Source organism: Lactuca saligna, chromosome 2 (assembly GCF_052625555.1).
Source record: "Lactuca saligna cultivar CGN05327 chromosome 2, ASM5262555v1, whole genome shotgun sequence".
Taxonomy (NCBI): Eukaryota; Viridiplantae; Streptophyta; class Magnoliopsida; order Asterales; family Asteraceae; genus Lactuca; species Lactuca saligna.
Window position 1 is genome coordinate 67,119,418 of NC_136418.1, and position 15,448 is coordinate 67,134,865.

General features: G+C 33.7%; 1 pseudogene; it reads right to left on the bottom strand.

Annotated features, from left to right (window-relative positions):
* Positions 1–3,918: 3,918 nt before the first annotated feature.
* On the bottom strand, positions 3,919–5,634 carry LOC145029793 (F-box/kelch-repeat protein At3g23880-like; annotated as a pseudogene).
* Positions 5,635–15,448: the final 9,814 nt, after the last annotated feature.

The window sequence follows — 15,448 nt, forward strand, 5'->3', positions numbered from 1 at the left end:
ATCAAATCAAACAACTAAACCAATCCCAGGTTAAAGCTGAGGCGGTGGTGTGTGCGGTGCCGTCATCCCGAGCTCTTCCCTTTGCTTGCGGAAGTACCTGAAACCAAAACTGAAACTGTAAGCACGAAGCTTAGTGAGCTCCCCCAAAATACCACATACCATACATATCAATTTCATATAAACGCATATCGGGCCTTGCCCACTGCATCGGGACGAAGCCCGGAAACTGCATCGGACCGAAGTCCGGAACTGACTGGGACCTTGTCCCCTGCATCGGACCGAAGTCCGGAACGAACTGCATCGGACCGAAGTCCGGAACTGACTGGAACCTTGTCCCCTGCATCGGACCGAAGTCCGGAACTAACTGCATCGGACCGAAGTCCGGAACTGACTGGGACCTTGTCCCCTGCATCGGACCGAAGTCTGGAACTAACTGCATCAGACCAAAGTCCGGAACTGTCTGACTGAACATGGTATAGCATAACACATCAACTAGCATAACACATATACGACATGCTACATCGGGCCGTGGCCCGGAACACATAATACTTAACACATAAAACATAGCACACAAATCCTGTTCGAACCACGAAGGCATCGAACATACCAACTACTGCATCGGACCTAAATCCGAAAATTGCTGCTAACTGAACGGGCCGGCATTGTGGCCTTAGACCCGTTCCTACTGGAAGGAAACTCACCTCGTAAACTGGCGGCTGAGTGTGTGTCTCTGAAAGCTAACGGCTGCTGCTCCTGAATCTCCTCGGCTACAAGTCCATGAACACACTCAATCAAATACTAAACACTGCACCTGGGGTAAAATGACTCTTTTACCCTTGGTCAAAGTCAACTTATTTTTGGGGCTGACTCGCCAAGTTGGGCCGCCCAACTCGCCGAGTCTCACTCTCACTTCCAACTCATACTCACTGTGACTCGTCGAGTGTGGCATCGACTCGACGAGTACCCTCTTGATCCAAGAACTCAGACAATCTTCATCCGACTCGCCGAGTCGTATGAACAGACTCGACGAGTTGTTCTTGATCCTAAGGAGATTGCCTTGGACTCGCCGAGTTGTATGAACAACTCATCGAGTCCCTCCATCACTGAGTCTACCCTCAACTCGCTGAGTCCACTCTCTAACTCACTGGGTGCACTCGGCACTGCTAAAAACGAAGGAATCGGGGACTCGCGACCCGACTCGCCGAGTCGCTCATCCCGACTCGCCGAGTCGCTGCCATGTAGCTAGTTTTTACTCGATTTCTCTTGAATCCAACACATGCAAATGATAGATCTGGGTCCAATAAGCTGTTTTACCACGTAAAGTTTCCAACTTTACGTGCACAACCTCATGAATAAGGGAAATAAGGCTAAAAGATGCACAAAATGAGTAGATCCATGGCTAATATGCAATGTAACTCCAAAAAGACAGTAGATCTGGGCTCTATAACACCCCAACATTCAGATCCAAAGGTATTTCGACTTATTAAGACATTCATGCAAACATAAGGCTTGGAACAAACATCAAATAGCTCTTAGAAGAGCTCTAATGGAAGTTTGAAGCATATAACAAGAAGGGAACTCCGAAAATACCTCAATAAACACAGATTTGACCTTGGATCTTTGCACTACAACTCGTTTCCTTGCTTCTTTCTTCTTCTCCTTCTTCACACCTTCACAAAATGGCACCAAATCACTTATAAACTCTCAAGGGAGGATTAGGGTTCTCTCACTGTGTTCTCAGGGTGAAAGTGGCGAGAATGAGGCTATAATGTGGTTTAAATAGTGGGCAAACCCGGGGATTTAGGGTTTCACCCAGACGGACGGACTCGCCGAGTCCGGGATATGGACTCGCCGAGTCCCCGGCTCCCGCGAGCACAAAATACGCGACCCAACTCGGCGAGTCAGGCTAGAACTCGCCGAGTCCCTCTTGAAAACTTAGACAATTAACAATTAATTAACATACCGGGAACGGGTTGTTACACCGAAGTCCGGAACTAACTGCATCGGACCGAAGTCCGGAACTGACTGGGACCTTGTCCCCTGCATCGGACCGAAGTCCGGAACTAACTGCATCGGATCAAAGTCCGGAACTGACTGGCTGAACATGGCATAGCATAACACATCAACTAGCATAACACATATACGACATGCTACATCGGGCCGTGGCCCGAAACACATAATACTTAACACATAAAACATAACACATAAATCCTGTTCGAGCCACGAAGGCATTGAACATACTAACTACTGCATCGGACCTAAATCCGGAAGCTACTGCTAACTGAACGGGCCGGCATTATGGCCTTAGACCCGTTCCTACTGGAAGGAAACTCACCTCGTAAGCTAGCTGCTGAGTGTGTGGCTCGGAAAGCTAACGGCGGCTGCTCCTGAATCTCCTCAGCTACAAGTCCATAAACACACTCAATCAAATACTAAACACTGCGCTTGGGGTAAAATGACTCTTTTACCCTCGGTCAAAGTCAATTATCTTTTGGGCTGACTCGCCGAGTTGGGCCACCCAACTCGCCGAGTCCCACTCTCACTTTTCACTCTTACTCACTGCTACTCGTCGAGTGTGGCATCGACTCGACGAGTACCCTCTTGATCCAAGAACTCAGACAATCTTCATCCGACTCGCCGAGCCAGATGAACAAACTCGACGAGTTGTTCTTGATCTTTAAGAAGATTGCCTTGGACTCGCCGAGTTGATGAACAACTCGCCGAGTCCCTCCATCACTGAGTTTACCCTCAACTCGCTGAGTCCACTCCCTAACTCACCTCGTCCACTCGACACTAATAAAACTGAAGAACTCGGGACTCGCGACCCAACTCATCGAGTCGTTCTTCCGACTCGCCGAGTTGCCGCCATGCAACTGATTTTTACTTGATTTTGTTTGAATCCAACACATACAATTGATAGATCTGGGTCCAATAAGTTGATTTACCACGTAAAGTTTCCAACTTTACGTGTACAACCTCATGAATAAGGGAAATAAGGCTAAAAGATGCACAAAATGGGTAGATCTATGGTTATCATGCAATATAACTCCAAAAGACAGTAGATATGGGCTCTACAACACCCCAACATTCAGATCCATAGCTATTTCGACTTAATAAGACGTTCATGCAAGTGTAAGGCTTGGAACAAGTATCAACTAGCTCTTAGGAGAGCTCTAATGGAAGTTTAAAGCATATAACAAGATGGAACTCCGAAAATACCTCAATTAACTCTGATTTGGCCTTGGATCTTTGCACTACAACACTTCTCCTTGCTTCTTCTTTCTTCTTCTTCTTCACACCTTCACAAAATGGCACCAAAACACATATAAGCTCTTCAAGGGAGGTTTAGGGTTCTAACACTGCGTTCTCAGGGTGAGGGAGGCGAGGATGGGGGCTATAAGGTGGTATAAATAGTGGGCAACCCGGAGATTTTAGGGTTTCACCCAGACAGATGGACTCGCCGAGTCAGGGATATGGACTCGCCGAGTCCCCGGCTCACGCGTGCCCTCAGGCGCGACCCTACTCGGCGAGTCAGGCTAGAACTCGCCGAGTCCCTCTTGAAAAACTCACTATAATTACCAATAAATCAACATACCGGGAACGGGTCGTTACACCTTTCATGGATTTAGTTTTGAGAAGGATTGAGGATGCGTGTACAAAACATATCTAATGGATTGTCAACAAGATATTTGTGCATAAGGGTCCACACTCCACATAAACGTGAGATTTATCATTTCAAAAACATTCATCTGACACACCTACTGACACACCTAGTTAGGGAATTTCCTTTTCCAAAATAATAAACAATGTATCTATATCTATTATGCATTTAAACTTCTATAATATCAAATTCAACAAATATGCAAATATATATCATGCCCAATTGCCAGTTCTTTTTCATTGTCAATAACTAGTTAACTACCACAAATCCAACCTACCAAGCAAAAGTAGTGTTTCCGTGTACGAATTCCAAGCGGAGAAACTCCTTATTCCACCAATCTCAAGAGTAGTGAAGCTTTGTGAGTTAGGCTCGTATACCACAATTTCACTTTCTCCAAGACAAACATCTTTCACTTCCATTATAGGCGTGCGACTCTTCCTGAGTCCTAGAACCCTAATTGACCTATATTGTTGTGCAGTAATGGTGAATAGCTTTGTAAATGATTTTTGAACACCGTTCTCCATCATCCATAAAGATACAGAACACATTTCAAATATGAAAAGAGATTCCCTTAACTTAGAAATGGACACCTTAGTGGGAAGGCGGAGTGCTAAACTATCTGGGAGGTCTATCACTTCAAAAGTATCATTAGTCATATCAAATGACAAAATCAGATTAGAAGTCAATCTACTCCAACTACTACCATCTTCAGCCATCAGGTGCACACCAGACCAATATATAAACCTATCAATAACTTGGACATCCCCTCTGACTCTGACTGATTTACTCGGCACATTGCTAGAATTAGACAGTCTTTTCCATTTCCCTGAACTCAATGTCTAAACCATAATCTTGCTGCTTTTTTCACCTAACTGACAAAGTTGTGGACTCATCACGATCTTAGGATCATTAGTAGGCCTGACAATCGTGTCGTGTTCGAGTTGGCGTGTCGCGAGTTGACGGGTTGGCGGGTCACGTGTTGGCGGGTTTGGAACATAAACCCATATATGACCCGCCAACCCATTTATTTATATGGGTTCATAGGTTGGTTGGTTTGTGGGTCAAATTTGGGTTCGTGGGTCCGAATTTTAGACATTTAAGTCTTAAACATCCAAATGAAAATTATAAACATTCATAGAAACATGTTACAGACTTAGCCTTATAGGTTATGACTTACGACCTTAGACCATTCACCACGACTCAAAATGTCAAAACAGTCAAATTGTCTATGAATCAATGGTATATATTATATAATACTTATTAAATATTCATACTTGATACATAAATACATTTAAAAATAAAATAATTTTTTAATTAAGAATATAAACGGGTTGGCGGGTCAACCCGTTTATTTTTTGAGAAACCCATATATGACCCGTTTAATAAACAGGTTGGTGGGTTGACGGGTTGAAAAACTCAACCCAAACCCATTTATTTCGTGTCGTGTCGCGGGTCGTGTCGCGTGTCGTGTTGAGAATTGCCAGCCCTAATCATTAGTAACAGGACAAACGCCAAAACCAAAAGCTGATTCATCCACGCAATTGTACATATCAAACGGATTCACAGGGACAGCAATAGCAACCGATTTTCTGATTGAAGGATTCCAAAGTACAACCATCGGCTCTCCAGGATGAGATTCATAATACCCATACAAGCACACCAACCCATTACAGCTACCAACCATTCTTGACCTTGCAAGCAGTTTAATGGAGGGGGGGAAGAGTTGGAATAAACCTCTGTCGGGGGAAAGTGTCGTCATCGACGATACAAACATAGTGTGGCTTCCTTCCTACCAGATACCTTACAAACAGATGGTGCCGCTGATCTTGGCTAACGGTGTGAGCAGCAATAAAACGAGAGCTGTCGATTAAACAGCTCCATGCTTTGCACACACATCTAAACCGAACCAATGATTTTACAGGAAGCCTTCTCATGATTTCCTCTTGTACATGAAAGCAAATTTCGCCCGACATTTTAGTTTTGGTGCTGATGGGTTAATTAGGGTTTGGTTTGGTTTGATTTTTATAAACGGAGAATCGGATACGTATGAAATATGACATTCATCTATCCATATTGTTAGTTAGAGGGTTTTATTCATTTTTCATTTAATTGGTTTTTAACATCTTTAAATCGATCAAACTTTTATAAAAACGTAACTCATAAAAATAAAACTACATCGCTTCAATCGTAAACCAAATTAAATAAATTCGGTTTAATTGGTTATTTGGTTTATCAATTACATCAAATAAAATTTTGAAAAAACAAAAATATTTTGGATTTTTAAACGGTTCTAACTAGTATAAACCAATCAAAATCGATCAAACTTTTATAAAAACTTTAACTCACAAAAATAAAACTACATCCGCTTCAAAATGGATTGAATCATTTGGAGTCCGTTTTTTTTTCTAAGATCATCCGTACCAATGTAATGTAATTGCTCTTTTAAATATATGACGTAAGATTTTGTAATCATCTATGCATCAATGTAATATAAATCGTTTAAAAAAACCACACTGTCACACCAACAATTTATTTATATTTATCTTAACTTATATATTAATTATATACAAAAATTGATTATCCATTAAAATATAAATGTGAATAGATTTACTTATAATTAAATCCTAAATAATAATTATAAAAAAAAATAATAATAATAATTTTGATTGTATATTTTAACACACTTATTTGTAAATGATAAATTAAATAATGAAATGTATTAACTGAATATGAAAGAACGATGTTTAAAGAGATGTTTAGGTCAATAATGAAATGACATTTTAGTAGGCTTTGTTAATACTTCAAAAAAGAAGGACGATGTGGGTTTGCTAAAACTATTTGCAAAGTGGCTATGCAAATGGATGTGGTTGCTCTAAGTTGTAAGGCGTTAGAGAAAACATTCGTGATCGTAGTTGCGAAAATGGTTAAGTTTAATCAAAAGGATTTTGAGTGGCTCAACGCTAACGTAGATGTTGAATAAACTTACATGAATTATAAGGAAAATAGTTTACCAACGAATATAAAGCAAAGTAAGTAAAATGCTTGAATCTTTACAGCTTGCATATAGTGTATTTTCTTCTTCCAAAAAAAAGTTTTATTTAAAAGTGTTTAGATATGTTTTGAGGTTACTATGATTTTAAAATTTGATAATGAATTTTGGGTTAATAACAGGGTGTTTGGGAGTGTTTTTTATACTTAAAAAGTGCTTTTTTAGAAAAGTGTTTATTGGTTTATGATTTTTTTCTTAAAGTAGTTTTAAAAATGTGTTTGGATTAGCTTTTAAACTGGTAAAAACTAAAAAGTCAATAATCCCTAAAAAGCTACGATTCTCTTGCTTTTCAAAAATTGTTTTTTCTTCTTTATCAAAAAGTACTTTTCATTTACCCAAACACATTTTCAGCTTATTTGCTTATTGGATAATCCAATAAGCTAATAAACCTTTTTTATAAGCAATCCCAAACACCCTCTAATATATGTAATGGGTTATTGATTTTAGAAACTTATAAAATAATATAAGTTTATTAGATATCCTCAATCCTCATAGGTATTCTTTTGTAACTGTCAGCTAAATGTCAAAATGACGATATTAAAATAAATTAAAGAAATTGACATAACTATGGATCTTGCTAAAAGCCAAAGTTGCATTGGTTGTGGGTGTTTGGTATAACTTTTTAAAATAACTTTTTAGAACATCTCCAATGGTTAACCTATACTATGATTTAATATCATTGACACCTCATCATTCCATTACAATTACCTCTAATTAAATGGCATCTCCAATGGTAAACTCTCCTAATAATTTTTTCTTTAAATTTAATTATTCTATCCTTATGTATCTAAAATGTTCTACATAATCCCCTCCATTTAGTTAGTCATTTTTAAACACACATTATATTTTAATACAAACTATTTTGATAAAGCTTATCATTATAAATTTATATTTCATAAATAAAATATCATTAAATATTTGATAGAATTAATTAACTAGTAATAGATAAATAAATTAAAAACTAAAATATACTTAAGGGGTAAAATAAAATATGAGTAGAAATGAGGGGTTGAATGTATAAAGGATTAAACTATATTGATCATTCAATATATATTGAATGGTCAATAAAAATAAGCAAAAAAGCTAGGTGCTCCAATGTTAATAAGTGCTCAATATAAATAAGTAAATAATAATAAGCTTTAAAAAAAAGCTCCCAATGGATATGAGTTTGTTTTGCGTACAATTAACTATTTTAAATTTGCCCCTCATCTGTTTCTGATAGAGTTTTACCGTCTATTAGGTGTCTGATGAAATGTCACTATGAATTCCATTTGGGATTGAAGGATGATGTATAGTTATTTTACTCAATTTTTGATTGATTTAGTCCTTTTATGCATGCTTTACTTGAAAAAAAATAATAAATTGGTTGAATCTGACAAGAAATGTTGAGTTTGTTTATGCTTTATTATCAGTATTTGATACAATTAATCCATCATTTGTTTATAAAAGTTTGCCAAATTAGTGTGTAGGAACTATTGAGAGGCAAGAACGGAACAAAACTCAAGATTTTGAAGGCTTACATAAAGAGGGAGAGAGAATAATGTCAAGAACAATCACAATTCATAGCCAAGTAAGTTTTGTTTGTTTCTATACCGATTTCACCCTATCAATTGATGTTTCCTATTCTGAATTTTCTTTTAATAGATTGAGAGTTATAAGCGGAAATTATGAGGTTGCTTGATCTGGGGTCAATTGTTTATGTCAAGGATCCAAGCATGTATGTTTTTTTATTGTTTGAACTATTTATATAAATTAGTTCCTATTGATCATCTGTGTATAACTGTTAATTACAGTCTGATTGGTTTTTTTTAACTTTTAGATATATAGCCTTTGCAAGTGATTTTAAAACTGCTTTAACAAGATTAAGTACTTTTTTATAAACTTAATGTTTTATAAACTTAATGTTGAGCAGTTTCTTTTATCTTTTGAAATGGACCTCTACAACTTTTTGGTCCCAGTTTAACCAAGGCCACGTTGGACCACACATTTGAATTCTCTTAGAAGACATGGAACTTTGATTATGATCTCTGGATTCATAATTGTCTGACTGATGTTTTTTGATGTATCGTAATCATGTTAGTTGTTTCTATATTATAAATTATTATCTTTCTCCTTTTACAATGTGTATAGGTTGTATTCTCTGATCAGTGTTGCTATAATAAACAAACCAATTAAAGTAAGTTTCTATTTTGCAATCTAAGAATCTGATTATGGAAGTTCAATTTGGCAGGATGATGGTAATCAGAGTTAAGACATGTTTTTTTTTTTTTTTTTTGCACAGTGTAACAATGGAAAGTAAAGCTAAACATGTTTTTGTGCAGAGTGAAGGAAAGTCATTAGTGGTTCATATTGGATATGTGTTCCCTATTTGATTTGTGCATATGCATGTTTTAAACTGAAATAAATGTATACTTCAAATGAAAGATATATTTTTTTTCTTAATTTGTATTAATTAATGGGAAGCCCGGTGATAGTATGAAGAAGGAAGAGGTTTTTGCTTTGAACATCTACATTAGCAACTCCATTCAAGGCAAAGTATTTAGCAATTTCTAGTAAGCAGATGTGGCATGGGTTGACAAAGACTAATTGAGTACCTATATCATAGAGACATAAACTAACTGTGACTTGATTATAAAAAAATTATGTTTCTCTAAATTTTTTTTTTCTTTAAGTTTACACGTTTATCATATAAACAAACTCAATGGAGTCCAGAGCAATGTTTGTCTCATTGTCTGGCTCAAGAAATTCGGTTTATCTGTTCCATTCTTTCCCTGAACCAATTCCTTTCTATTTAGCAACATTAATCCGCTATGTAAGTCTCCGTCTGTTTTTGTTGGATGATTCTCTTCACTTGTGAGCTCATCAACTTTAGGATTTCTTATAATTTTAGAAAATCCTATTGTTTTATGATTTTTTGGTTCTTTTTTGTTGGCGTTATAATTTTAGCATTGTTAGATAGAAATCTAAAGATTTTTTATTTAATACCTTCTAGGTTGATCAATAGCAACGTGATCCTTTCTCTTTCTAAATAAATATTAAGACTTTTAAATTGGTAAATAAAAGAACTAATAAAAATTGGTTTTTTAGTAGTAAGCATATTTTACTTTCACAAAAAATAAGAAATTTATCTTAATTTTTTTAAGTGATTATTTTTGTAACAAAAGTTGAAGTTGTTAACTAGACAATTCGCAAATCATGTATTTAGTTGAAGTTCAGGTTAATCACTTAACTTATGTTGTTGTCAACAATTAAGTACTTTAACATTTTAACTACTTAACTTATGTTGCTTTCCTTAAACATTACACGACATTTAAAATTTAAATTTATCTATTAAGAAGCATGAAAAGAAAATAACTTATAAAAACAATTTTGGTGCTATAATAACAGGAATATTACTTATCAAGACATATTTGATTTGTATTATATGGATAGTAATATTAGAATATCATAAATATAAGTTGGTACAATAAAAATAACTTAACAGTAAGGTTTATAACCAGTGGCGGCAGGGGCGGAACACGTGAACTATAACTAGGGGGCCGGAATTAAAACTTCAAAACAAAACCATATATATAAAAAAAAATATTCAAAATGATGACATATAAAAAATTAAGACAAGAAAACTAGTAACGAAATATTTTTACGTCTCACTTCAAAATTGAAGTCATTGATTTTTTCTATTTTTAAAGTCTTGCAATAGTAATGCTAGACATTTAATGTATTTTTATCCAAAACAATCTCTAGTAGGTGTTCATAGATAAAATTAGCACATTCATTTTAAATAACTCGTTAATAGACCGTTGTTTTTTCATATTGGATATGTATTATAGTAGCAATTAATAAATAACAATATATAGTACTAAAATAAAATAACAGAGGACAAATCTATTATATCAAGCAACAATATTTTTTATAAAATATGAGTATGATCGTTTTAGACTTTTAGTGTTTTACATATGGATTTGTATGTTATCATTTTATTAATTCCACTATATGCTAATATATAAAATAAATAAGTTTACATAAGGATTTTGCATACTATAATTCTACAAAAATAATAAATTAAAAATAGATGTTATCATTATTAATAAAGTAAATTTGTCAGCCTACACTATATCACTATATACCAATCTTACACTCCACAAGTTTACAGAATAAATAAATAAATAAATAAGAGTAAAGATCCAAAGAGAGTTAAAAGAGAGGGACAAGCATGACGAGAAAATAAAAACCTGTTCACCATTGTGGAGAGGAGATCGAGAGGTCAAGAGGGTATCGGAGAGGGAGAGCATTCACTATTTTGCCGGCACTGAGCAGAGCACACAACGGAAAAAAGAAAGAGGCGGAGAAGCTACAGTCCGACGACGGAGAAGTAGTGATCCGACGAGTAGCGAAAGAAACCGATGTGGGAGATGCAGTTGGGTTGCGGCAGCGGTGTTATTCCGGTGAGATTATGACGGTTTCTGGCATCGAAATATTTTGTTCTTTATTGTTTTCTTAAACTCAAATCTTTGAGTTCAGAATTTTGTATCTCATATTAGAGTTTTTCTTTTCTTTTATAGATTTGAAAAGATAGTTTATTAGTTTAATTAGTTTCCTAATATCATCCGGTTTCTTCTCCCTTGACTTTATCAATGATTTTTTTTTGATTTGATCAGTGATTTTCGGATGATTTTTTGGGTTAATAACCAAATTTTGTAACTTACATTATATATAAACAGAAAACAGAGCTCAAAATAGAGGGGGCCAAATTAGCAAATAGCAAAATATAATGATTGTTGGATTCATTTATAAAAAATATTATCTATATATCATGTATTAGGAAGCTGAAAACCGGGGAGGCCATGGCCCCCCTCGGCCCCTCTTACCGTCCGCCACTGAGTCACGGACCATCTTAAGGGCTGGGGGAGGTCATGGCCTCCCCGATTTTAGGCCTTCTAATGTGTGATATATATATATATATATATATATATATATATATATATATATATATATATATATATATATATATATATATATAAAATCAGATATTATAGTTGGAAAAAATAATATACTAGAAAAACATCTTTGCCCCCCCCCCCCCCCCCCCCTCCTATATTATTTTTTCCAACTATAATATCTGATTATATATATATATATATATATATATATATATATATATATATATATATATATATATATATATATATATATATATATACCCCCCCGGTTTCTAAGATCAAGTGAATATACATGATATATATATGAATAATCGGTAACAAAATTGAGTTTATTTAGGATTCTAGAAAATAAGAAAACTTAATATCTAAAAAAATTCAACGATCTAATCCAAATTATAACAGTTTAACCCAAATTGAGTTTAAGAAAGTGAAAAGTTTAAACTTAGTTTATTCCGGCCGCCAGAATACTATTTCTCGAACTCACCGGAAGAACATCGCCGCCGGTTAAGACCACTGTTGTCTTGTAATCTTTTCCAGTCGCCGGATTGTTCACGCCGTTCGTATCGTATGCTCTCTCTCATCTTCGCTAGTCGCCGCCTCGCCGGATTGTTGGCTGTTAAAACTTGACATCCGGCTCCATTGTCACCGGAGCTTGCAACTTATTTGTTTCCACCGTCTTAGTTCTCACTTTACCACTTTACTAGGTACATATACCTGTTTCTTTCTTTTACTTTATATATTTGTTTATATCGATTATATGATTCATAGACTTATAGTCTAGCACTAGGACACTAGGCAAATAGTAGAAATTCATAAAGTAAAAAATTGTATTTTTGACTGATTATGACCGTACGTGGACACTTTTCTACTCCTCTCACATACTGACATACACATATTGAATTAAGATATTAAATATACATATTGAATTAATATATACCCAAAAGTATACATAATTTTCTATTTATTAATTTATTATTCATGTTGATTTATTATATTTATTAGTTTATTATTCATTATTCTAAAGTAAATGTTGATTTATTTGCATATAAATTCATAAGAATTGTACATCGGTACATGTTGGACTAAGATATATATTTATTGTTTTGATATGAAACTAATTTATATCATAAGTATTATATATTATCTTTTTAAAATAAAAAAATCATTTGTTTATTGTAATGGATATCAACATGAAAAAACAATCAACTATTGATGAGTTTTTTTTAAAGAAAACACCCAAGTTTTGTTCAAGATTCCCAAAAGATTAATTTAGAGACAATTATAGAAGATTTTAAAAATGCAAAAGATCATCGCGTTCCACTTTGATAAACAATGTAACAATCTTTATATTAATTTTCGTGTTTACACTTTTGATACGTAATTATTTTGAACCAAACAAAACTTGTTAATATAATTTAATTATGAAGTTTTGATATGTCATAATATAGTTCAATTATGAAGTTTTGATTCCAACCCCTGTAGCTGTAGTATTTGTGTTCCGCCCCAGTTTATAACTCTATTTTATAACACATTTATCCTTATCTTCTTTTCATTTGAATAATACTAAAAAAAATAGCATTAAGATAAGTCAATTACTAATAATGATTCTGCTTTGTTTTAAATTCTTTATATAATTTGCAAATTGTTTTTTTTTTTTTTTTTTTTGCTATTACTGTATTTTGTATTTCGCTAATAAAAACATAATTTGCTTAGGTTTAACCTTATTTGGGCTATTTTGCCTCTGATATTTACTGATATCTATTGGGTTGTTTTCTCGTACCCATGTAGCATTATAATGGTTTTCATTGCCCAAAAGTATGATGCTATTTTATTTTAGAATTTTTATAAAATTATTTCATTTTACATATGTCAATCTGACTACCGGTATTCAGTATTCAGGTAACTCATTTACAACAAACTTAATTTTCTGAGTTTGTTTTAGGATCATTACGAAATAACTTGAGTTTGCTTTAGGACTATTTTGTAGCATTTGGACCATTTTGCCCCTCATATTTGCTCATCAGTTTTTACTTCTATTTTGATATGGGTGATCAGTTATCTATTTGATAGGAAAATGAGTGAAGATCATGCGTAAGTATAGGAGAGTTTGTAGTTGAAAGATGGCAGTCAATCTTGGGAAGCCACTTATGGATGATTTCCACTTCTATTAGTAACAAAACATGAAGAATGAGGTTCAATCCATTGTTTTAGTAAATTTAATGAATGCTTATATGTAAATGTTGTACTTTTATACCATCAATGTAAACAAGGTGGCAGTTCAATTTGACTATTTTTTTAAAAAATTTTAAACACATACCATTTTTTTTTGTTTTTTTTACAAGGATCATTTTCGTTGATTTTTTTTAAACAATGATCATTTATGTTAAAAGATTTTTTTTTTTTTTTGTTTTTTTGTCACTTGTATGGTGTGTATTGCATGAAAGGTAACATACTTTGATTTTATTTTTTTCTATAAATTTACATAACTATCAGTTTATTAAATTTATATGTATAAGTTGGCATCTTACTTCCTAATTATGTCGTATTGTATGTAAGTTTGTTGTAAATCGAAAGTAGGTTACTATAAGTTTACTAATTTTCAAAGTCACAGTGGCATACTATATAATTTTACATAATTACCCTTTTATTAACAATAAAGTAGATTATAACAACCTGTTTTCATTTAGTAGCAGTCTACTTTACTTTAATTTAACGTATTAACATCATTCCATTTAAGCATTTATTTTGATTATCTTACTATCAAAGTTGCATGTTAGAAGTATGACTAGGAAATGAATAAAGCTAAAAGAGTAATCTTGGTTCAAATAATTAACTTTTGAACTATAAGTTCATATAACTTTTTATTAGTTTGATTTAAGTTAAGAAGGACTATAAGATCATTTTATATTCATTATGCTTTATGTTTTACTATAAATTTGAGAATAGATTCATAGTATATCTTTTTTTTAAAAGAAAAAACATTATTATTAATAAACAAAATAAGAACAAAGAACCATAATTAAAGTACTGATCCAAGGTAAATCAATTACTAAATATATCCTTATTATATCTAACTTTACATGAATGGTCCCTGCAATTTCAAATTTAATCTAATCGTTTTTTTTTTCTTCCTAATAAGACTTAATGATAGCTGCTTCTCATTGAATGTGGCTTACCCTCTTATATGTGTAAATGGATTGTGTTAGAACACTGAAAGTGACCCTCTTGAACTTTCCTGGAACCGCAGCCAACTTACTACCGCAATGAAAGCTTCTACTGCAGTCATCCAAAGTCAGAAGACAACAAGTTTTTGTATTAGTTTATTTTATCTTTTCTTTACACTTTCTATTTTCCAGTATGTCTTGCATGGCTACTTTTAGAGAGCTATCTTTTGTAATGCTTGAGTCTCTATAAATAGAGCTCACTTGTTCTGAATCAAATACGCATCTTCAAGTATCTTTACTACTTATCTCAGAAATTCTCTCCTCTCTGTCACACTGTCACACCAACGATTTATTTATATTTATCTTAACTTATATATTAATTATATACAAAAATTGATTATCCATTAAAATATAAATGTGAATAGATTTACTTATAATTAAATCCTAAATAATAATTATAAAATAATAATAATAATAATTTTGATGGTATATTTTAACACACTTATTTGTAAATGATAAATTAAATAATGAAATGTATTAATTGAATATGAAAGAAAGATGTTTAAAGAGATGTTTAGGTCAATAATGAAATGACATATTAGTAGGCTTTGTTGGCTTTGCTAAAACTATTTGC